At 39.8% G+C, this 24,860-nt stretch overlaps 1 protein-coding gene across 3 annotated transcripts in view; it reads right to left on the bottom strand.

The window, feature by feature from the left end:
• The window catches only part of nr1i2 (nuclear receptor subfamily 1, group I, member 2), a 245,482-nt gene extending 221,914 nt beyond the window's left edge, over positions 1–23,568 (bottom strand). For all 3 annotated transcript variants that reach the window (XM_028800769.2, XM_028800767.2, XM_028800770.2), the window contains exon 1: positions 23,301–23,568. The gene's annotated coding sequence lies outside the window, so the exon portion shown is untranslated. The remainder of the gene's footprint in view (positions 1–23,300) is intronic.
• Positions 23,569–24,860: the final 1,292 nt, after the last annotated feature.

The following is a 24,860-nucleotide window of genomic DNA, read 5'->3' as shown; positions in this document are numbered from 1 at the left end:
ATGTAATTCTACTCTCAGACTTAATAGCTGCTCATACAACAACAAGCAGTGGCTCAGGCACACCATTCAGGGATCTCAGACAGATGGACTTTGTGGGACTCAGGGAACAAAAGCCTTTGTACACCGGATGTGAGGCAGGAATGGACCCTGTGTCAATCCACTCCACAGTATGCTGGCATTCACAATGCAAGTTTAGAGTCAACAGTAAACCTAACATCTGCATCTTTGGAGATGAAAGAGGACCACCCAGACATAACCTACATAGACACAGAGTGAACATGCAAACTCAACTGAGAAAGTTACTGAGTTAGAAACTGAAGTCAGTGAGATCAAAAAACACCACTGTCTCCCACTATGCTGCCCACTTCTGTAAAGTTAATGTGGAAATCGTCAATGATATTCCAAGTCACGTAGATGAAATGGACATCCTGCTCTTTTTATGAAAATACGGTGGGGTAGGGGGTTTCAGTTACAGTTGTCCAAGTGAAACCCATGGAGTAAATTATCTCCCTTCCTTTATAAGCTTGGTGGTCTTTTACCTGTTGATAAGGTCCAATTTACTGCTTACACCACCTTTTTAAAACTGCCTGCCTGTTTTGTTGTCTGATCTCCCTATGCCATCCAAAGCAGTCTTTCAGCAGCTGAAACATGGGTGTCATGCCACTAGAATCATAACGTGGGCCAAACATCCCTCTCAGTCCTTTTAAAACACCTCTGATCACTCGATCCCCACACCACTCTTCCACTTCAATATTGTCGCTGTGGCTTCTACAAACTTGCACACTTATTTATGCTTTGATGGATGTTTCCTCCTGAAAAGATAAGCATTTTGTTCCCCACCTATTAACATGTGCCATTTTCCATATATACTGTCTTCTAAGGTTTCTAAGATGGAATTGTATTTTGTGCCACCCCTACTTTATGAAGTCATTGGCTAATTTTAAATGTGATTGGATGAAGGTAAATAGACTGTCCTGAAGCAAAAAACTATAGGGTATATTCACTCAGTCTAAGCCACTTAAAGGCATCCATTAACTTTACTGTATACATTTTTGTAAAGTAAATGACAAACTTTATGGAACTCTTATAGTCATCCATATACTGTACATATCTTCTAACCCACTTATTCAATTTAGGATAGTAGGGAGCCTGTGCCCATCCTGGTAACATTAGGTGGAGGGCTGGAAATAAACCTGGAATGGGCGCAAGTCCTGTTCATTTATATAATGTTGGTTTCTACAATGTTTTATAATTTGTAATCTTAGTGATAATCAGCTGCTAGAGATGACTACTGTTTATTCAGTCATTAATATTCTGAATCCACTTCTTCTTGTACAGGGCTTTGCAGCAGGGAGGCCAGGCTCACCAACCATGCGAGCTCTGGATGGGGGTGCCTGCTTAATGCAGGTCATATTCAAAGACACACACACACACAGGCACACGTTCTCAGTCAACATCACCAGTTAACTTAACAAACATATTGAGGTCTAATGCTTAAGGATGTTCTCACAGCTGACTATTTAATAGATGAGTGTGCTTATGAATGTAAATGTTGAATAAACTTGCATTTTTCACTTTATATTTGTAAATCTGTGCCAACAGTGTCATTGAATCAATCATTTATATTCTGAACCTATTTATTGAAACAGAGAGTAAGGGAGCCACAGGAGATGCACAAACCAGTATGTTTCTTCATGCCGGTCCCAAGCCTGGATAAATGGGGAGGGTTACGTCAGGAAGGGCACCCGGTGTAAAATTTTACCAACTCAACATACGGAAAACAATACAAATTTCCATACCGGATCAGTCGCGCCCCGGGTTAACAACGACCACCCCAGTACTATTACCAACAGGGTGCTGGTGGAAATTGGGCTACTGTTGGCCGAAGAAGATGAATAAGAAGGAGAAGAAGAGGGGGGAGACGTGTCCAGAGGCAGAAGGAGAGGAGGAAGGTAAAGAGAGTGGAACTGAGGGTAGGAACTTTGAATGTTGGCAGTATGACTGGTAAGGGGAGAGAGTTAGCAGATATGATGGAGAGAAGGAAGGTTGATACAGTATATTGTACGTGCAAGAGACTAAATAGAAGGGGCGTAAGGCTAGGTGGATTGGAGGTAGATTCAAATTGTTCTGTCATGGTGTGGATAGGAGGAGAAATGGAGTTGGGGTTATTCTGAAGGAACAGTATGTCAATTGTGTTTTCGAGGTGAAAAGAGTGTCAGACAGAGTAATGATTATGAAGCTGGAAATTGGAGGTGTGATGATGGATGTTGTTAGTGCATGTGCCCCACAAGTTGGGTGTGCAATGGATGAAAAAGAAGATTTTTGGAGTGAGTTGGATGAAGTGATGAACAGTGTACCCAAGGGACAGAAAGTGGTGATTGCAGCGGATTTCAATGGACATGTTGGTGAAGGGAATAGAGGAGACGAGGAGGTGATGGGTAAGTATGGTGTCAAGGAGAGGAATGAAGAAGGTCAGATGGAAAGAGTACTTTGAGAGGCTGATGAATGAAGAGAATGAGAGAGAGAAGAGGTTGGATGATGTGGAGATAGTGAATCTGTAAGTGCAACGGCTTATCAAGGAGGAAGTAAGGACGGCTATGAAGAGGATGAAGAATGGAAAAGCCGTTGGTCCAGATGATATACCTGTGGAAGCATGGAGGCACAGGAGTTTTTAACCAGATTGTTCAATGGAATCTTGGAAAGTGAGAGGATGCCTGAGGAGTGGAGCAGAAGTGTACTGGTGCCGATATTTAAGAATAAGGGGGATGTGCAGGACTGTAGTAACTACAGGGGGATAAAATTGATGAGCCACAGCATGAAGTTATGGGAAATAGTAGTGGAAGCTAGGTTAAGAAGGGAGGTGATGATTAGTGAGCAGCAATATGGTTTCATGCCAAGAAAGAGCACCACAAATGCGATGTTTGCTCTGAGGGTGTTGATGGAGAAGTATAGAGAAGGCCAGAAGGATTTCCATTGTGTCTTTGTGGACCTGGAGAAAGCATATGACAGGGTGCCTTGAGAGGAGTTGTGGTATTGTATGAGGAAGTCGGGAGTGGCACAGAAGTACATAAGAGTTGTACAGGATATGTACGAGGGAAGTGTGACAGTGGTGAGGTCTGCGGTAGGAGTGACGGATGCATTCAAGGTGGAGGTGGGATTACATCAGGGATCGGCTCTTAACCCTTTCTTATTTGCAATGGTGATGGACAGGTTGACAGACGAGATTAGACGGGAGTCCCTGTGGACTATGATGTTTGCTGATGACATTGTGATCCGTAGCAATAGTAGGGAGCAGTTTGAGGAGACCATGGAAAGGTGGAGATATGCTCTAGAGAAGAGAGGAATGAAGGTCAGTAGGAACAAGACAGAATACATGTGTGTAAATGAGAGGGAGGTCAGTGGAATGGTGAGGATGCAGGGAGTAGAGCTGGCGAATGTGGATGAGTTTAAATACTTGGGATCAACAGTACAGAGTAATGGGGATTGTAGAAGAGAGGTGAAAAAGAGAGTGCAGGCAGGATGGAATGGCTGGAGAAGAATGTCAGGAGTAATTTGTGACAGACGGATATTAGCAAGAGTGAAAGGGAAGGTCTACAGGACAGTAATAAGACCAGCTATGTTATATGGGTTGGAGATGGTGGCACTGACCAGAAAGCAGGAGACAGAGCTGGAGGTAGCAGAGTTAAAGATGCTAAGACTTGCATTGGGTGTGACAAGGATGGATAGGATTAGACATGAGTACATTAGAGGGTGTTGTGATGTGATATTATGCATACAAGTTTATAAATATTTTGTATGTCTTTATTTGTAACTTAGGCAAAACTAAGTCAGGAAAGTGAATTTGGAGTTGGGGGAAGTGCTTGAAACAAGTTTGGTAAATGTTTCTCTGAAGTCTCTCAACTCCCACACAAAGCCAGGCTGCCTAACTGTCAAGCTTTACCTTAACATATGGTTTGGAGGGCAGGTGTGAAGGTGTTCTATTCCTCCATTGGTCTGAAGCATGGCTGTTTGGAACTGGCTTGTATCAAAAGCCTTTAAGTACCATGACGCCCTATTGGCTGTAGGGGTTGGACAGAAAACCCATAAATTTGCTTGCTTTATCTCACCCTCTCTCTCTTTCTTAACAAACTGATGAACTGAAAAGGACAACACAATGAAGAGCACAGCTCGGCAGCCATATTGAGACAGGCATGTGGCCTGTTCTGAAGAAAGCTGACCACAAAATGATGCCTTAACTAGAGACATTTTAAGTAACTAACAAGTCCGTGTGCCACCTGAAACTACACATCACCATTTTTCAGGTTGTATGGTTGCCAATATTCAAATGTACTTTGCATATTGCTATTATTTATGATGAATATTATCAATAATACATTGTTTAAATTGTAACTTAACTCCTGCTTGTCTTTTACTACACTTAATTGCTTGAGATTACAGATGTAGAAGGGAAGGTGGGGAGAAATTATATGGAACTGTACCTTCTAAACACTGGTAAGTCTGTGAGATTTGAGGCATTCTGAGAAAGGCTACATATTAATAATACAAAAGGGGAAAATAGAGTAATATATTACTCTACCAAGACAAAACAGAGGGTCAGATCAAGTTAGATGGTTGGGAGACAAAGTCAGAGAGGTGAGATTGCGTTAGTTTGGACATGTGCAGAGGAGAGATGCTGAGTATATTGGGAGAAGGTTGCTAAGGATAGAGCTGCCAGGCAAGAGAAAAAGAGGAAGGCCTAAGAGAAGGTTTATGGATGTGGTGAGAGAGGACATGCAGGTGATGGGTGTAACAGAACAAGATCCAGAGGACAGAAAGATATCGAAGAAGATGATCCGCTGTGGCGACCCCTAACGGGAGCAGCCGAAAGAAGAAGAAGAAGAAGAGAGTAAGGGAGTGGTACATGTTGGTGTGACACGCACTTTAGACACAAAGCATAAACCACAGGGAATGAATGTGAGTTGCTTTAAGGATGTACATATTATAATTACCGATTATAGATTATTGCACAATTTTATTGTTCTTTACTTCTAAATCTACAGAAGTGCTTAGCATGTATTCTGTGATGGGTACTAAATAATAAAAATACAAGTTAAACTGGAATAAATTTATGGAGATATAGAAGAAATAAGCAAACTCCACATGGCCACTGACAGAACCTGGTTGCAAACCATGTGCCAGTCATTTATGAGACAGTACAATTATCAATAGTACCACCAGCCCATGCTCCAGCTTGTCTCTCAATATCCATAAAAGCATGCAGGGTAGATTTCTTGGTGACTCTAACTTTGCCCTGTGCAAGTGGGACCTGCGATAAACTGGAGGCCACTCTAGGGCTGTTGCTGCCTTGTACCTAGAGTTGCTGGGGTAGAATCTGGTGCCCCATGACTCAAAACTGGATTAAATGATTTTCAGAAGGTTCTTTAATTAGTTTTGATAACACAGCATTGAGATGAGGAAGGAAAGTAAAGCAACTGAAGAAAACCTAATCTGCTATTTAACTATTTATGAACACCATCACGCATTCACAAATGAGGCATACTTCAAAGTGTTGGTAGGTAGATGAGCCAGGTGGCTTACAGGCACGGTTGTGTTGAATATTTTTATCTAATATAAATCAATTTTCTGAATTTTAAACTTAAAGTTGAATATGTAAGCCAAACAGATAAAGAATAATAATAATAACCATTTGAAAGTTGCCCAATGGATATCACTGCTGCTTCTCATTTAATGAAATACAGATTCAATAATCTGCACTTTTTGTGGAAATCGTATTTTCTCTCTATGTTTTAAATATATTTCATTAATTAATCATTGACAAGCCCACTAAATTCAAAGCAGGTTGCAGGGGTTGGAGTAATTAGCACAGGGCAGGAAAGGACAGAGCACCAGTCCATCAGTGCAGTGTGGTATCCTCTTTAATAAAATCCCTTTGTGCGTCCACGTGTCCGTGTATGTGTGTCTTCTGGTGAAGTGCGCATGCGCGGGGCACGGTGTGATGCGCGATATTACTGTCAGAGAAAGTTACAGGCGTTTTACGGAAATACAAACCAGTATTACTGCGAGAGGAAATTAAAGGTACAAAATACAGTGATGCATATTACAGCCATAATACAAGCCAGTATTACTGTCAGAGGAGATTAAAGGCATATTATCGACGCGCACGCCTGTATTACCGCCAGAAAAAATTAAAGGTATATTACGGACGTACAAGCCAGCGAACGTACAAGACAGTATTACTGTCACAGAAAATTAAAGACACACAATACACAGCGGCAGCCCACGAAGAACGGTCAGCTCAGCAAGTAAACATCAACAAAAGAAAGGCTGAAAGAAAGAAAAATACAACCAACAAAAAGAATGAGGCAAAGTCCCTTGCCATGTAATATAGACTGTTCCTACTAATGTTTATGCACTACTGTTCTAGCGCCCGTTATTGTAACGGGCTAAATGACTAGTACAGAATAAAAGAGCTGAAGTGATGAGACTTCCTCAGGTACTCTGCTGTCTGACCACATCCTAGACCCTTGAAAGCTGAGTTAAATGGTGGCTGTAATTTGACTTGGTGTAGATATGCCATCTGAAGGACTGACAACCCATCCCAAATTGATTCCTGCCTGTGCTTCATACTGTATTCAGCTAGTTGTGAAGAATAAGAGGGGTTAGACAAAGGTTGGACAGATGAATACTACTAAGTACACGTTCAAATCTGTTTTATTTATTTCAGGGACACAACATGCCAGGAGCTGTCCAGGCAGCAACAGGTGCAAAGGAAGAACCAGATTCAGGATGGGGTGCCACTCCATCTCAGTGGACAGTATTTAAATAATTTTGTATTCCATCTCAGTGGATAACAATTAAATAATTGTGTATGTTGTTATTACCGCCGCATGAACTAACTTGGCTTTCAGCCACGTCCGCTCAGCATTCTCTCAGTTAAAATGAAGCCCCTGCTCTGTGTTGTATACTCTGCTGCATTTGGTTCTTCAAACGCTTTGTTGAACAATAAATCAACAAACTACAGAAGTGAGTGAGGACTGGCAGTACTTTTCAGATATTTCTACAAAAAGTGCTCAGTCCCTTAGACTCATGAATACGTAACAATGAGCAAACATCTCTCTATGGATCGAGTGGAAAAAAATATAGATTTTGTCTGCACACCAAATTACAGTCTAAATATAGTAACACTAGCGACAAGGAAAATTGAGATATCAAAAAAATTATATGATAAACACATGTAACTTGAAACAAAGGGAAAATATGAAATGTTTAATAACCTTTTCCCATCCACGCAATCCAATTCAGAGTCACAGGCTCCGCTCGCCCACACTGGGTCAGTTCATCTCCCACATTTCAAAAGACAAGCAGGTGAGGGCTGTGGGAGGAAAACTTCATGGGGAGCACATGTGCAGACTCCACACAGACAGTAACTGCTTGCAGGGCAGGAATCCTAGATCTAAAAGATGGCAGCGCTATCCACTAAATCGCACCAAATATAATAAAAAAGTAAAGTTAAGCACAGCTTAGTCAGTGTATATCTAGGTTTTCTACCCACAAAAAAAAGTTCAATAATGTTCAGTGCCATAGTCTTTAAAGATTAAGGATCACTGTCAAAAATTATCCACAATTTGATTAAAAGTTTAATGGTAAAGCAAACATAGACTAAAGAATAGGATATCTGAACTAGGAGAAACTTGAAAAGGAGAAATAAAAACAAACTGCGAAGGCACCACAAGACAAAAGAAATGAAAGCATCTGACAGATGTATGCACCCATCTGTTTTTGAGTCCAACATTTTTTTACTTTACTGTTGCCTCCCCTGCTCAAAATTTGCACAAAACAGAAAACAAGCTAGGGCACGGTGCCAGTCCTTTACAAGGCTACCTCACACACACACACACATGCTCTGCCAGTTTAGAGCTGCCAGTAAACCTAACCTACAGGTCTTTAGATTACAAGATAAAAACTGGAGCACTCAGAGAAAAGTCCATACAGACAGGGGAGAACATGCAAACTCTACACTAAGAGTCAACAAACCAGGATTTGTACCCTGGAGTTATGAAGCAGTGGCACTAAGAAATTCACCATCCTTTTTTTCAAGCCTATTCAGTGACTTTACTGTTCTTACTGGTTGGAGAGGATGTAGGCTGGTAAAGCATTAGGGGAGAGAGGGAGGGCACATTTTAAATGTTAAAGGTCCTGTGCACCTAGAAGTAAAGCCAACAAACTGAAAACAGGAACACTTCAGTAAGAGCATTCTGGTTTTATTGTTAAATATAGCAAAGTTCATTTTGTGCTGCTGGATTCCAAACAAAAGTGCACACATGTAAGCAAAATTTCAATTCTTTCAGCTCAAGTGATAAAATAATCTTCCTTTAAAATCAGAAGAACACCTTGTCAACCACCCGACCTCTACAGCAATAGGTCTAACTGGTGAGCCCTCCCTCACTTGTCAGAATTGAACATGTTATTTTCTTATTTCTATATGAATTTACAACTTCAGAATTATGAGACAATGGATATTTTATGTGTTTAAGAAAGTAACTGCATCCATGAAATAACTTGAATCTTCTCAACCCAAGACACGGTCATGGGGGTTGTGTTTTTTAATTCCCTTGCTTGCTTCTAAAGTTTCTCTCTTTCTGTATCTCACTAGGTCTGTTCATGAATCTCCATCAGTGACCTCATTCAGATCTCACTTAAAGTCTTATAGACAGTTTTCAATAAAAACTAAGCTGAAACTGACAATAGCATTTGGTTTCCACATTTCATTATATCACATTCAATGGAACAGAAAATTTGTTTTTGATTTAAGGCTGAACATATTATTTTGATTAACTAAACAAATACAGTGGAACCTCGGTTTGCGAGTAACTTGGTTTACGAGTGTTTTGCAAGACGAGCAAAAATTTTTAATAAATTTTCACTTGATAAACGAGCGAGGTCTTGCAGTACGAGTAGTTTGTCTGCTGAGCGTCATGTGATCACAACTGAGCTGATGGTTCTTCTCTCTCTCTTACTGTGGGATTGTGGGCAATCGTCTCCTATTCTCCGTCTGAGTCGGCGTGCCTCACTCATATAGTCAACATCCGTACGAGCATATAGTGTTCACTACAGCATTAGCATTGTGACTGTGTGCGCGCGCTCGTGTGTGTGTGTATGTGTGCTCGCGCGCGCTCGTGTGTGTGTGTGTGTGTGTGTGTGTGTGTGTGCTCACGCGCGCGTGTGTGTGTGCTGTGACGTGCGAGTCCCCGTCTTGCACCCTAAAACACGAAGCTGAGTCTCAGTACTTTAGCAACACAAGCTTTATTCAGCTTGAAACAGCAACAGTGCGGTTATTTATACACAGACACAGCAGTCAGGCAGGGCCCTGCACATTTATAATGTTCCTTGTTCCTTGTATCACCCATTAACGGCAGGCGCTTATAGCATGTCCGCGATGTTTTCGGATTCGCTTTTACAGAGAACTGCTACAGCGCTGGGAGACTGCGATTGCTTTGGGATGCTCTTCCGCGTGTCGTCCCGTTGGGTGGAATCCCACAAGAGTTTAGAAACTCACTCACACCAGCCATGATTCTTTTCAAAGGTAAAGTGCAAGTTAATTTGTTTTATGTATTTTTACTTTATATTTTGTATTAATCATTTTTATATGAATAGTTTTGGGTTGTGGAACAAATCATCTGAGTTTCCATTATTTCTTATGGGGAAATTCACTTTGATATACGAGTGCTTTGGACTACGAGCACGTTTCCGGAACGAATTATGCTCGCAAACCGAGTTTCCACTGTAATTGATAGCACAGCTTTTAAAGACAAGCTGCCATTAAAACATTTATTCTGTAGCTCTCAGGGGGTGAAGGTGGACACTATCAGATACCTCAGTGTCCATATCATGGAATACCTGAGCTGATCCAGGCACATACATACCTTGGTGAAGAAGACACAGCAACGTCCTTACCACCTCAGGAGCCTCAGGGATTTCTGGCTGCCCTCCCAGATACTAAAGAACTTCTAAACATCCACCATCAAAGGCATTCAGACAGGAAGCATAATTGCCTGGTTTTGGGAACAGCACACTGCAGGACTGCAAGGCTCTACAGAGAGCTGAAGGCGTCCCTAACTTCCAGGATATCTATACCAAGCAATGAAGGGCAAAGAAAATTATCAATGATACCAGGCATCTCAACATTGTCCTATTTTCCGTGCTGCAGTCAGGTAAACACTATGGGAGCCTATAGCCCAGTTCAGAGAGACTGAGGAAGAGCTTTTTTCCCCACAGTACATCTGCATCTTAAATAAGGAAAGTGTCTACAACTGCATGATGCCATATTGTAAACTCTCTCACCTTGCTATTTAGTTATTATTTATCACATTTAGAATTCTATTACTGCGGTGCGCTGGCACTCTGCCCGGGGTTTGTTTCCTGCCTTGCACCCTGTGTTGGCTGGGATTGGCTCCAGCAGACCCCCGTAACCCTGTAGTTAGGATATAACGGGTTGGATAATGGATGGATGGAGAATTCTATTAATGATTTTTGCATTTTATAAAATCATGCATTGGTATTGTTCCTTTAAATTCTTCTTAAAGGCACAGTCATTGGAGCATTTCCCTTCCTATTGTACTGTATGTATAGTTTGTATGTGACATATAAAATTTGATTTGATTTGATTTCTGCACTTCATGACTGGTCATTTGGCCCACTCATCTTCAGTTTTCTCAGGTTTAATCGACAAATTCTCCCAACTGTGAATTTGAACTCTTCCACAGCTGTTCAAGACCCATAGTAGGCCACTTCAGAATGGTCCAATGTTTTCTTCTTCGCTATTCTTGAGTGCTTTCTGGGGTATGTTTGGAGTTGTCATCCATTTGCAGGACTCATGACCTTTCTTACACTGGGCTGTATGTTTCACCCAAAAATGTCCAGGCAGTCTTCTGATTTTATTTTTCCCTGCACAGATTCGTAGAGGCAGCACAGCAGTCTCAAACATCACTCGGCCTCCTCCATGTTTCATAATAAAGATGGTGTTCTTTTCTTTGTAAGCTTATTTTTTGTTTTCTTGCTGAGAACACACAGGTGGTGTGCTAGAAATCAGCATCTAAAGAAAGAAACTTATTCTCGAAATAGCTGTGTAAGAAACTATTGAAATCATCAGAAAAAAAATTGAAATGTAGAGATGTCAGGTAATTGAAAGGAACTACTCTGGGCATCTCTCTCCTAGGAGGATTCATTTTGCCGATGTGCTCGCATCGCTTGTGCTTTAGCAGCTATGCAACTTTGTCTTTCTTCGGAGGTTTCGTTTTGCTGACATGCTCGCCTTGCTTGTGTATTAGCGGTGGGAGGAAAAGTAAAAGGGATACTATTTTGCCGATGTGCGCGCCTCGCTTCTGTATTAGCGGCTAAGCAAGTGAGTCTTTCTTTGGAGGTTTCGTTTTTGCCGATGTGCTGGCCTCGCTTTTGTATCCTCGGAGGTGGAGCCCTTACCCTCACTTCACCTTTCACTTCCGGGCCGGACAGACAGACACACACACTTCCACGTGTAGACATTTATATACAAGGTAGGACAAATCTGATAAAACCTTTTAGTCAGTAATCAGGCAGGAGAAGAGGTTATCCATCTGTGTCATTTACTACACGGGCAGCACCATACTGAGGAGGGAGTATTTCTCACAGCAGTCTGTTACATCACAATGAGAATGGTCACAGAAACAAAGGATAGAGATTCATTTCATAAACTACTGAATTTACATACAATGTCAATCAATGCATATATTTCATACTCTGATTGATTAAAAGACATGAGGTGTTTAGCACAGAGCACAACCAGCCTAAATAAAACTCTTTCTCCATTATACAGTATCTTTGTTCTTCAATATCGCTTAGTTAAGATATTACCCTTGAAATCTCTGTGTATGTGAAAACTGTCCAGTTTTCTTGTTTACGGGACATCTTCTGATCTCTTAATCATATAATTGATGTATTACATCAATTCATGCATTTGTTGTTCATTTGACCTTCATCTGGTTTCCTGATATGCTTGAACAGGTGTCTGACATTTAATTACCCTTTTATACTTCTAAGATGGATGCTACATTTTAATATGGAAAGCATATCAAAACACTTTATCCTAAATGACTATGTGACCCGCAAGTCCAATTTATTCTTCCACATTGGTGTGATTTATCAAAAAGCTTTTGTTTTGCTTCGTCACTCCAAAGGACTCTCTCTCTCAGAAGGACCATGGCTTCTCAACATGCATTGTGGCAAACTCCACTGTTTGTGCTTCTCACTTAGAAGTGAGGTCTTTTTAGGTCTTCTACAATGGAGCCTGTTTTCATAGAAACAGGCAAGTATGGCACAACTTGATGCTGAACCTTGAGCTTGAAGGGCAGCTTAGACCTGTTTTGAAGTTTTCCTTGGTTCTCACTCCACCATTCAAACAGTCTTTCTCTCCAATCTTGAGTCAATTTTGCTCATGCAGCCACACCCAGGGATGTTACCTAAAATATCATGGGCCTTAAAATTCTTGATTATATAGACAACAGCAGTCATAGGAACATCACGCTCTTTGGAGGTGGTTTTTACTCTTTTACACAGTTCGTGCTTGGTTGTTGCTGTCTGTATCAACTCCTCAGGACAACTCTCCTCTTTTTCCTTCCTTTCCCATGTATAGTGTGACACAAACCAGTTAAGTGAGTACTTTTCTCCATTTAATCTAGCAGAATGAGTGATTATAAGGTATCCTTAAAGACATTAGTCTGCCTGAAGTATCACTACAACACAATTATTTCTTATATCTTCCAAAGGGTTCCAATAACTTTTTTTCTCAACTATTTTGGAATATCTTCATTGAATAACCACATCTTTTTTGTTTTGTTCCTTTGCAAAACAAATGTATGAACAATAAAAAGATCTTTTCGTATCAATACTTTTAAGGAAGAATGGTGCATTATTTGAATAAAAAGTGTACCAATATTTTCGGTCTCACCTTCTACTTCTGCATTTCAATTAACCTCACTGTTATGATACTCTTACCAATTCTTCTGGACAACCATACTAATGATGATTCAATCATTACAGCTTCTCAATGTTTTTCTTCTACTCAAGTTTAACTTGAAGTTTAAGTTTATTGATACTTATATAGAGTGCAGTGAAATTATTATTGGCGTGCCTGACTAATCTCCACAAGCATGTGTTTGTAACATTTAAACTGAAAGCTCCAGTATTTAATATTTGTTCTGTATCATTGTTTGCTATACAAAGTGTCTTGTAATGGAGTATTCAATGAATGGTGCTGTATAAAATAAGGACTGCGTGATTACTTTTTTTCTCTTTACAAAGCACACATTAGATAGTGAAACACAAATAGCAACACATCAGAAGGCTGAACAACTAACTTGTTACCATTTTCACCTTCGTATTTGTTCATCACTAATAAAATAACATTCTCAAAATGGCTGACTCTGATTAATGGTTTGGGATGCAATGTCTATCCAACTGGATCAGAAGCACTGATTCACTTATGCACAAACTCACACCAATCCAGTTAACTAAACCGGCATGTCCCCAGACTAAAGCACGTGTATACATGGGGAGAACATGCATACTTCACACAGACAATGACTAGGAATGGGATTTGGTCGCAGGAAGCTGGATCTGTATGACTGAACTGCTTGCCACTGCAACACCATATTACATTTTTTTAATAGTATAAAAAATGGAAAATGTAAGCTGAAAGCTTATCTTCAGTGCATAAATTATCCTGTTGACTTTTCCAGAGCTAGAAAGTGGCTACAACCACACAACTGCCAGTTCAATTCCAACCACCACGTAAATGTGCTGCTCTGACCAGGTCAATTAACACAACTGAGCTCAAATTATTAAAAATACATGGAAACAACTGCACTGCACACTAAACTTGAATGTCATATTGGATAAGGTGTCTGCTAAACTAAACAGTGTATATAATAATAAAAACTTATAACACAGCAGATGACAACAGGGAAAACAAGCTGAATATTTAAACAGAAGAAATTGCTTTCCAAGTTATCTGCAATGGACTCTGGTGCTCTGTCCAGGGTTGCTTCTGTCTCATGCTTTGTGCTTCAAGGATAAGCCTTAGCATCTGTGACCCCAAGAGAAGTACAGGGAAAATATAATAGCTGGATTGTTAGAGTAATGGCCTGCAGCCACCATGGCTCTTGTAAAAGCTAGCCTGGCCACAGAAAGACATGACAACGCAGTGTCCACGACACACACGTTTATTTACAGCCAATATTTACATATATTTACAATTCACAGTCTTTGACTCCTTTGGCCACCTCCACTCCTGTCCCGCAAGCTCCGTCCTTCTTCCACCCGACTCCAGTTCTCAGAATGGAGTGAGGAGGCCCCTTTTATCCAGCCCCGGATGTGCTAAAGGTGCCTGATGATGGACGTCCGGCAGCACTCCCCAGTGTGGCAGAAGTGCTGCCCTTGCACCCAGAAGCACTCCGGGCATAAACCATCCCTGGTTTGTCAGCACTTCCTTGTGTCCCGGAAGTGCTGTCCCCCAGGGATCAAGGACCGGCTGGGTACCCAGGAAAAAGAGGTGCCGCTCTCCTGGTTCCTCCTTCCTCCAGGCATCCCGGCGGGGCAGGGTTCCTGGCCGTCTATCACACCCTCCAAGACCTGGATTTGAGATCTCTGCCATATGCAGAGAATCCGTATGTGATTAGCTGTTTATACTTGTTGCCTGCGAGGCTGTAATCAGAAGATGCCAAATTTAAAGTACTGAAACAATTTTGACGTAGAGCTTAGACAAGTCAAATGAGATTAAACATCACTTAAAGAACAAAGATTTACTTTCAAAGAGTGACATAAACGGATTTAGATTTCTTTGCTCTGGGAAATGCATTTTGATGCTGCAGATGGTGCTGCAAATATTAAAGCTTGATTGTGAGTGAAGATTAATGTTGTTTTCATATTTGTAGATTTTTATACAGATTACAGTATTTTTACATTACAAATCCATATTACAAATCATTATGATCTCTTCTCTGTATTCTATTTGGTTACTCTTCTTGGGATCTTGATATGGCACTTAGTTTCACTGCTTCATTGTCAAGCTACCACTCTTACCAATGAGTGAGACACCATAGATATTGAAAGCTATAGGGTTCTACAGAAAAATGATGTAATCTTCTTTGTACACTGTCCAGAATGTAATTATGATACTGCAGAATATCTGGGATGGGTGGCTACATGGCCTAGGTCGCCATAACTTTTGACATTACCAATTTAGTGAGAAGTCAAGCAAAATTACACCTTTTATTGGCTAACTACAAAGAAACCTTGCATATTGTAATCTTTTTAGTTAGCCAATAAAAGGTGTCATTTTGCTTGACTATTCACTACATCCATAATGGCTAACACGGTACATCACCCTAGTACTACAGACATTACCAATTAAAACTCATCCAACCCAAGGTTTATTTCCAATAATATTTCAGCTGACTGGAGCTTCTGTTTTCCTCTCCTTTGTTGTGCTGGCCATGTCTGTTATAGTATTAATGATCTTATATTTTCAGCTATTGTTTTTCTAAACAAATTGAAATTGCTCTGCATATTTAACTTAATTTGTGTAATCATGTATGTAAATTATGGTTTATTTATTTCTGTCATTGGATTATAGCTGAAATCCTGTGTAACACTCTGAGCGTGTTGTTCAGTAAAGAGTGCCAAACAAAAATAAATTCAACTGAATTTTTTTTTTTACTTATTTAAATATTTACTTCATTAAAGTCCATACAAGCATACCACAGTGAACTAGTGATTAGCACTGCTGCCTTGTAGCTCTGGACATCTGGGCTCAAATCCTTGACCACTCACTGTCTGTGTGGAGTCTGCATGTTCTCTCTGGGTTTATGTTTTTTACTTTGGGTAGTTCTGTTTTTAACCCATAACCAAAAGGCTGACTGCGACTCTAAATGGGTTAGTGGTACTCTACACAGAGCTGGCTCCTTCTTTGTGCCCACAACTGCTGGGAAGTGCCTTGTGATGGTGTTAGGACAGAGTCTGGAAACCCTGCACTTGACAAAGCAGGTAAAGAAAAGGTATGGAGAAACACTATAGTAAAATCAAAAAGATTCAATGATAGTTATGAAGAAAAAAACTTAAGTAATAAAAGAAAACATTTACAGTGAATGGAAAAAAAAAACAAAAAAGGTAGGTGTTTTGTGATGTGAAACTGTCCAAGAAAGGCACTTTAACCTCTGACATTCTATTCACCATATATACTCACATATAAGTCGGGTCTTGAAACCCGAAAAATGGATTATAAAATCAAACCCGACTTATACGCCCGTTCAATAATGACCTACATTTTTTAATTTTTACATCTTCTTGCCTCCTCCAATCTCACATCAGTTTCTCAGACACATTGAATTTTGTTGCAGCAGCGCAGTTACCAATTTCTTTCGCTACTTCAACGATGTTTAATTTAAAGCCAGCTTCATATTTTCTTCTGATCGAACACTCCATTGTAGATAAGGGATGCTCTTATGATAAAAGTGTATGAGGGTGTGAGTTACAAAAAACACAAATCAGTGCAAACATTGCTTCGGAATAGTTTGGGTATTACCGTGTGGTCATGTAGGCACAATCCATAGAAAAAAAAGGCAGTTAGCATATAATATTCTCTTGGACCAATAGCATAAGTTTTCCGCATTCGACTTAGACAACCGACATTATAAAATACCAGTAATTACACAGTAAAATCAAGTCCCGACTTATCCATGGGAGAACTTATCCATGAGTATATACGGTAAATTGGTAGAACAAGTTAATACTGGAAATGCCTAAACTGCCTTGATTTGCACATATGCCCTGCAAAAAAAACTTACTTATTCAACATTTATGCAGCACAGATAAGCTCAAATACAAAGAATATCTCAACACTGGCTGTTTCTAACTACCTCAACTTCGATGCCTTACCAGGGACTAGAAGCCGCTCTGTTCACAGGGAGGGAGTCCCTGCCAAGATTCACTTACATTTTGATACGTCGCCAGATTCCTTCCTCTGAACGTTCTACACTTCAGAATACCACAGCAAAAACCAGGCACCGCTATCCTGTCAGGCTTGTGCATACCGATGGTTACGTTTGAAAGGATTACACTATCTAAGAGAATCCAAAGGCCAATCACCACCCCTGACAGTATATAACCTAAATGGACAGACTTTGTATCATTAACAATAATCTGTCATTGCTAAATATCAGTAAACAGCACAACAACTTCAACAAAGCAAAACTCAAGCTATTTCAAAACTATTTCAATCATTACTTATATTTATTTAAAGAAGAATCCAGGTGTAAATGTTAGATTTGAAAACATGCAACCAGAAAAATTCAAATCAAAGTCACACAACAAGCTTCATATAAAGTGGCTTTAGTTTTAGTTGTTGAAGTCTTTGTTTTCTTAAACCAGGTGTGATGCTTACAAGTGGAGGGGCAGTCCGCAAGTGGTAAAGTCTGACCAAGTTATCATCTTCTATTTGGCAGTTGTTTCTCTCTGTTCTCTCCTTCTTTACAAATCTTTTTAATTTATAGTGCCATTACTGGCTGCCTTAGGCAAGATACTGCATCTGATGGTCTGGTTGATTGTTAATCAAGTTACTTTTGAAGCGTTAATTTTAGAGTCCTGATTATATATTCTTATAAGCATATACACACACTGGTCACTTTATCTAAGCATAAACATATAAATTCTAATAAGAAAAAAATAACAATTTTGTTCTTATTTTCCCAAAATTCCTGTCTATGTCTATACTGTATTGCATACACCCTAGAATTTTATTTAGTCCCAAAATTTGGAAAAGTACCTTATGAATATATTAATGATCTAATGAAGCTGTTTGCACCTGCTTGCTTATTTCAGTTACAGAACATTTTGATTACAGAAATATCACTTTATGAGCTATAAATCATAGTCATGGTCTTGGTCACACAGTTTAAGAGCCGTTCAAGAATTTTAAAATAAAAACACACTAAAATAAAACACAAAAATGAAATATTATGAATCATATTTAGCATACCGCAAAAGCACAATTTTTCAACAGCATTACAGTAGGTCAAGGACTACAATAAAATAAGCAAAAGGATATTATAAGAGAGCCTGAAGACTTTCTCCTATTCCCCGTTGATTTTGTGACCGCTCATGTTTTCTTTAAATACTTTGTTTTTATTATTATTGTGGCATCGGTGGATTCTCTGCTCTTTACATGGATCTTTGAGGTGACTCGCTTTCCTTGAAAGGACTGCTTGCCTTTTGCTGCACTAGTTGGAAAATCATATAACTTTGTGGGCTAGCCATTTATATGAGACCTCCTGGCACTGGTGATGTAATGCCAGCTCATAGTTGGTTTACTCATCCCTGGCTGATGTGACTTCTCAGCGCCATAACATGTAAATGCATGTAAATATTCCATAATATAACAGCATTTCCATTCACCCATTGTCCAAAGCTGCTTTTTTATAATATTGCAGAAAGATTAAGCCTATTCTGATTTCCTTGAACATAATTCAAGAACCAATCCTGGACTGGAAAACAGCATATTTTAGAGTGCACTCATTCTGGTTAAATTAACTTGTACACTTTTGTAATGTACAAAGATATGGCAGTTCCCATAGAAAGCCACTGATGACACAGAAATGGGTAGACTCAACAGAAAAAGTAGGCAGGCCAGGATCTGTGAGGTATGAGTGTTAACTACTGTATAATGCCATTGTGATTCCAAAATTAGAATTTAAAATAAAATAATACTGTTAATCTCAATTCAAGTCTTTCATCCAATTCACAGTTATGGGGGCTGATCCCTATCCTGGCAGCATTAGGCACAAGGCAAAAATCAACCCTGGACAGGGTACCAGTCTTTTATAGAGCCCACTCACACACACACACACACACACACGCCTAAATGGGGTCAATTTATAGTAACCAAATAGCCAAAATACAGTATGTCTTTGAGAACAGTGAAAAGGAGAGTACCTGAGGAAACCCCATGCAGACATAGGGAGAACATACAAACTCTATAAAGACAATGACTGGGTTAGACATCTGAAACAAAGCAAACTGGAACTACTGTGCCACTCCAAAACAAAGATTACTGAATAAGACCATAAAGAAATCTTTGAATGTGCATTAAACCTTAATTTTACAATAATTTCTTTTCCCTAGAATATCATGATGACATAGCATGCATTGATCCCACTTTCCACTGAGGCACACAATTTGGTGACTGTCATTTCTGTATTGACTTGCTATGAGATTTGAGTCCAACCTGAAGACTCTATCCTTGCCTTGCACCCAGTGCTATTGGGATACATGCTGGTGTACTTAGACCTCAGATTCAGAAAATTACTAAATTAATGAATGGGTGGTAATTATCAAGCATATAGTAAGAGACGGGACATAAAGCAAAGAATGAGTATTTTGGTTTAAATCTGGGTTGCACTCTAAAAACATGAGTATTTTATCCCTCACATGCTGGAAACAGATGATCCTTGTTCACCTTCTGTGAGACATGGACATTATACAGACCATTAAGGAATATCTGGAATAGACTCAGGACATGCTGTAGGAATTACAGATTTCATGCCTGGTATGGTGGGACAGTGGTTAGCGCTGCTGCTGCCTCATAGATCTGGCATCTTGGCATCAAGCCCCATGCCCCAATGTTGTCCATTTGAAGTGTGCATGTTCTCCTTTTATTATTATTATTATTATTATTATTAGTAGTAGTAGTAGTAGTAGTATATTGTAATATGCCTGTATAATATCTCATAGTGATTGTAATTGCCAAGGCAGAAGTTTTTCTTTTATAATTTTCTTAGATTAATTTAGATTAACAAGGTAACAATCATGAGAAATCAAAACAAGATAGAAAATTGAATGAAAAACTAGAAAAATCAAGTTAAAATGTCAATTGATCAAAAGGTCAGCTGCAAGACAATAATGAGACAGTTCAAACAGATAAGACAGTTGTTCATTATTTAAGGTGTTAATCCTTACTGATTGATTCAATTTACCATACCCATGATGTGTACAGATTTTTATATTGAGCTACGCCATATCAAAAGTTGAAGAGATAAACTGAATTAATCACTGACCTTAAAGTGGGTTCAAAGATTAACTTTAGAGACAAAAAAAAAATCACTAAAGAGATTTGGCCAGCTCACGTTCCACAGTGTTGTGCAATGTGTTTTTTATACCCGCATAAGAAAAAAAGGAGTATACAATGTTAGATGCATAATCATTTGTTAAAGTACCATTTTATTTGAACAGACAATGGGAGGTGTGAAACTTGTGAGAAGGACCTGGAATGCATAGCGGACTCATCACTAACCTACATAGAAACAGTGCACAGAAGCGATCAAGAAGTCTAATAGTGTGTTAAGCTATAAATCACGATGTGTGGAGTACAAGTCAAAGGAGGTCATGCTTAAGTTATATAACACACTAGTGAGATACCACCTGGAGTACTGTGTTCAGTTCTGGCCTCCATATTACAAAAAAAGACATAGAAGCTCTAGAGAAAGTCCAGAGGAGAGCAACAGGCTGACCATGACTAAAAGGTATGAGATATGAGGAGAGATTAAAGGAGTTGAACCTTTTTAGTTAAAACAACAGAAATCAAGGGGGAAGTGTGTAAAATTATGATAGGAGTTGGTACAGCAAATCCCAGTTGTTAACTTTAAAAAAATTCTGCAACATGGCCATGGGGATAAAGTTGGAAACTTGTTAAGGTCAGATTTTGCACAAATGTTACAATGTTTTCCTCCACGAAAAGAACCACTGATACATGACATAAACTACCAAGTACTGTAGTGGAGAGCAGGACTTTAGGGACCTTCAAAACTCAACTTGATGTTATTTTGGACAATCTATTAATACTATTAATAATAGAATGGAGGAGATCATTGGGCTGAATGGCCTGTCTTCATCATGTTTCTAATGTTTTAATGTATTAAAACAAAGTACAAAATGAAATACAAACAATTACATAAGTGCAATAGAGGTAGTCGTTGACTTACGATCTATGCGTCTTACGACCATTCGACTTACGACCATTACCGCGTCTCAAAGGCACAACGACAGTTTTCGCCATGCCAGCTCCATATGCCGTGACTCATTCATCTCGATCTCAGTTTATTACCTGCAGCAGTTTCGACTTCATTCAGTTACATTTGTCTTACAATTACAGAAAAAAAGGCAATTGATCTCGGCACTAAAATGGAAGTGATCAAGCACTTTTCGGGAGGAAAGAAAGCGAATGTGATAGCAGATGACTTTAAGTTATCCCATTGTTACTGGTGTTCACCGTAACGCTCTACTGCTGTGCTCTGGCTTCTGCGTTGTGACTCACAATGTGCCACTTCATACCAGTCGCCTCAAACGGGTAACACAACCCCACTGAACTCTTTTATCTGTTAATGTTTATTATTAACAGGCTGAACTGTTGATATGAGTGCTGAAACTCTGCTGGTACAATTCCTCCTCTCACAGATAACACAATGAACACTGGGAGAGGCTCACACTGATGACATAACCTAACACAGACAAAAAAAGGATCCATGAAGCTGCTAAAGGTCAGCACCCATGTGAGCAACAGTAATAGTGAAAAAAAATAATAAAAAAAAAAGTACAAAACTCATAGAAAATTTACACAATGTGTTAGATGATAAAAAAGGAGGAAAAAGCAGGGGACTTGCTATAGAGTACTGTACATACGGTCAAGTTTGAATACGTGTAACATCCAGATCGGCTTACGACTGGTCTGTCGAAATTGAACATGGTTGTAAGTTGAGGCTTACCTGTACTCAGAACTGTACACAGAATATAACATTTATACAATAATACAGAAAATTGCCCCATTGTGTTTATTACATATGGCTAATGCAAAAACAGATAGAATGGGAAGAGGCTCTATACAGTCTGTGCTCTTCACAAAAAAGAGTCCAAGTGGCACCACTTAGCATACCACAGCGATACGATTGGGCGAATAAACATGCTATCCAGTTAGAAAAGGAAGGCTTGCAAATGGTACTAAAGTTGAATTTAATATATAATATGATATCACCTATTGAATGTCTTAATTTTTCTCAATCTTACAAGAACATAATTTAATAAACTAAAAAAAAGAAACATTATGTTTATATACTCTTCCAGTTGATATTAAATCTAGTTCAAGGATTTTTTTTATTTTAAGAACACAAAAGAAAAATATTAAGGATCTAATATTAATTAATAATTAAAGACTGGTATCATCATGCCTAAGAAAACGATTGCTACTAAGAGAAAAGTGTCACCTTACCAGCTGACTACACCAAAAAATCACGGATGCTTATCAATGAGTGATATCTTCTCTGCAGTCGGACAGATCTGGACACCTTTACTTGCCACCATAACGTCCAATAAACTTCACTAAAGTGTACATTTTTTATCATAAATATTTACCAAAAGCACCCAATGTTGGGCGGGTGATCGCAGGAAATACAAATATATATATATATATATACAATAAATAAAAAGAAAACACATCCAGGATGCTTCAATTGGCATCAGGTGTGAAAACGGAATGATGAATGAGGCGATAGGCTGGATTACAGTGATAATGTAAAACGGATTATGGCCAACTGGAAAAGAAAACAAACCACCAAACTGTACAGGTCCTGGGGGATGGGGGGGGGGGGGGGGGGGTAAATAAATCTTCTCTGATCCACAGGAACTGGACGGCAAGTTCACCGCGATTTTACTTGAACATTTTGATGACCTGACGCTAAGTCTGACCGATAATGGCACTGTCTCCCATCCACTTTAAATCAATCAGATGTGTGCGCATTTTCTTTGCATAGGTTTGCCGAACGTTTCTAACGTTACAATATTACGTGCGTCAACTACGTGCCAAGCGAAAACAGCGGAACTGTCACAAGTGTCGCAGGGCTTCCCGAGCTGCGCGCCTTACGAAGACCCCAGTGTACTCATAATAAAAAAAGTCAACAAGAAGAAGCACAAATCCATCAAGTTGACCCGAACTTGTGGTCTGTCTTATTACCTATCCGACTTATACGGACCAACATTTGAAATATGAAGAGCAAAACAAATAAGGTGAGAAGGTGCTTGCTTGCACTCTTATCAAGTAGGAACCTTCGCTGCGCACCACGGCACCCTGCATCTGAAGCAGCGACATGACGCGCGCGTACAGCACACTCAGTAACATTAAAACGGTCTCAGAAGTCGCGTGTAGCGAGATACCAGGCAGCACTTACAGACTCTGCAGAATGTTGTGGGTTCGTCCAGTCAGCCCAGTAAACTCGCGCCTACGCCCGGTCACCAAGTGACAGACAGAATCGATGCAAATCCACACGCACACATCTAGTCGCTCAGCTGGATCGCGCAACTTTCTATCCCTTCAGCGACGACGGTCCGAGTGCGCACGTCGTCCTTCCTGGATTCCATGTTGCATAATTTGTTGCGATTTACATTTCCTGCAGCCTGCTAGCGCCGCGTATCAGGAAAGACTAGGGAGGCTTATCAGTATAAATTACGGAGCTCTTGTTTCGTGCCCTCTGGTCACTGTGCCCGCAGGAACACAGGTTGCATGGGCCAACCGAGTACGATGAGTTATGTTTTTTTTTTGTTTGTTTTTAATCGGAACCGAGCCTTTTATTTTGCTCACCTTTTTACGAAACCGGTGATCATTTCCAAAACACAATGCTCTCTTCATTCTCAAATTCAGGTTGGCTCGGTATGAGTGAGAGATGCTCTATGAGAACCTGCGTTCAGTGATGGACTGGCGTTTTATTTAGTTTCATCCGACGATGATTTGGATACGCAGTAAATAAAAATGACATGTCTCACGTGCAGGAATTGAAGGAATCGCCGTATAACACGGTAAGGTGAAGTAAATGGAAGGAAACAAACTTGGACGGGCCGCCAGTTGTGCTCGATTTTTGATTCTGAGGCGTCATTTATGGACACGATAAATAAAGGGTATGAAAGATCACAATAGCGTTAGGTTACAGAAAACAAGTGTAATTTACAGGTCAGATATTTCTCCCGAGTCTTCACTCTTTTCCAATAGTATGATATAAAAAAGTACAGTTTTGTTAATCTTTACAATTTGTAATATTATGCTTGACTCTAGTAAGTTTTTACTGTCATAGGTGTTTTTGTTAATATCATAAACAAGCAGGGTGAATTGGATATATGGAAAGAAAATATAATATGTGCTTCTAGATACGCAACAACTCTCATACAAGCATTTGTATAAATAATGGAATAATTCAGCACATGGTATATTTAATTACAGCCATTTTCTATTAGCACTATATAAAATACTGTTAACAGCTTGGGGATGTCAGAGACAGAGGAATGGCACCGGCCACTTCACACTGATTGCTGGCTTTCTCATTGGCCGCTTCCACCACACTGCTCAGATGTTCAAGCGGCAGCACACGTTCCCTGCTGCCTCGTCCCTATGTCCACTCACACTTGCTACCCAGCTTCACCTCAATCTGCTCCCCTGGTGTCAGAGAACATATGCCGCACTATCCCCCAGCTCCATGAGCCGACCCAGGGGCAGAGTCCGCATCCAAGGCTTGCCGGCTGCTATGCATCTCGGCCAAAGAACTGTGGGAGCCATCAGACATATCCAAAGTGCTCTCTAAGTGCTGTATCCCCTCATTCCTGCTGCTCACTGAGATTCTTAATAGATAGCTTCTCATGGTATTCCCACCCCCTCAAAAAGTCACCTGAGCAGCATGTCTCTCTCAGGTCTGTTACAATACTCTTACATCAGAAACAATACAATGGTAATACCCATTTGA

The sequence above is a fragment of the Erpetoichthys calabaricus genome, chromosome 4, assembly GCF_900747795.2.
Source record: "Erpetoichthys calabaricus chromosome 4, fErpCal1.3, whole genome shotgun sequence".
Lineage (NCBI taxonomy): Eukaryota > Metazoa > Chordata > Cladistia > Polypteriformes > Polypteridae > Erpetoichthys > Erpetoichthys calabaricus.
The sequence above is the reverse complement of the archived record's forward strand: the minus strand, read 5'-3'. Positions and strand labels throughout refer to the sequence as shown.